Source organism: Schistocerca serialis, chromosome 3 (assembly GCF_023864345.2).
Source record: "Schistocerca serialis cubense isolate TAMUIC-IGC-003099 chromosome 3, iqSchSeri2.2, whole genome shotgun sequence".
NCBI lineage: Eukaryota > Metazoa > Arthropoda > Insecta > Orthoptera > Acrididae > Schistocerca > Schistocerca serialis.
The window spans coordinates 345,462,017-345,463,380 of NC_064640.1; the positions used below are offsets into that span (position 1 = coordinate 345,462,017).

Genomic DNA, 1,364 nt, shown 5'->3' on the forward strand with positions numbered 1-1,364 from the left:
CTGTTTATAATATTTTTTATAAGAAAAATGTAAAACTTTCTGTTTCTAGGCGATATACTCATATAAATGTAAACTCCTTTCACAGGCCCTGGGGGACCCTGAAGTACCAACCGGCCGCCGTGTCATCCTAAGCCCACAGGTGTCACCGGATGTGGATATGGAGGGGCATCTTATCAGCACACCACTCTCCCGCCTGTACATCAGTTTCTGAGACTCGAGCCACTACTTCTCAATCAAGGAGCTCCTCAGTTTGCCTCACAAGTGCCGAGTGCAGCCCACTTGCCAACAGTGCTCGGCAGACTGGATGGTCACCCATTCAAATGCTAGCCCAGCCCTACAGCGCTTAACTTTGGTGATCTGATGGGAACCAGTGTTACCACTGTGGTATGACCATTGGCGCGATATACTCATACTGGTTGTAATTATGAAGATCTTCAAGACATGAACCATTTGACAGCTGTAAAAAAAATTAATTATTAATGACTCTATGATATTTCCTTTCATTGCTCTTGAATTTTCAAGGTTTATGCTAGTACATACTGCAAAACTAAAAAACAATGTGATAGATTCTTTAAATAGTTATATTTCAGCTTCTCTGTATAATATTCTGGCTGGGAAATCTTTCATGCCTGCAAAATTAACACAATATGAAATTTATGTGGATTTCCAGGGTCTCAAGAATTTGACAACCTGTAAAAATTGACTTTAGTCACCACAAAAGACAATAATATTTAATTTCACTTAAGGAACACCTGCCACATTCAAATTGGCGCAAGGCAGATATTATGCAGAATTTAAAGAGAAAGAATGTTTCATTTTCAGTCGATAAAGTGAAGACTGAACTCCTGTCTAAGGAAGCAATCATAGGGGCCAAAAAGACTTACGGATTAGATCAACTGGCAAACGAAATGGGACACCAAGTGGTACGTCTACCACCGTATCACTGTCCATATAATCCCATTGAATTGATATGGGCCCAAATAAAGAGAGAAGTAGCGAAAATAAATACTTCTTTCAAACTTGCTGATGTCGAGAAGCTAACACACGAAGCTCTTGACAATGTTACTCAGACGGACTAAGAGAGGTGCATAAAACATGCAGAAGCATTGCAAGAAACTGATTTGAAACTCGGTTTAAGAGACACTATAGTGGAATCTGTGATGATACGCCTGGCTGAAATAAGCAACAGTGAATCTGAAGACACGGAGTCAGAAGATCCTTCAGTTTAGGTAAGTGTCATCTATATAAAAAGCTGACTTGATTTAAATGTTTGTCTACTCATTTCAGTTATACAGGACATACTTTGAATGTTTTTCCCCTTCAGCAGACATCTGATATTGGCTTCAAAATAACTACAATTACTT

At 39.2% G+C, this 1,364-nt stretch overlaps 1 pseudogene; it reads right to left on the bottom strand.

The window, feature by feature from the left end:
* Positions 1–280: 280 nt before the first annotated feature.
* On the bottom strand, positions 281–398 carry LOC126471851 (5S ribosomal RNA; annotated as a pseudogene).
* Positions 399–1,364: the final 966 nt, after the last annotated feature.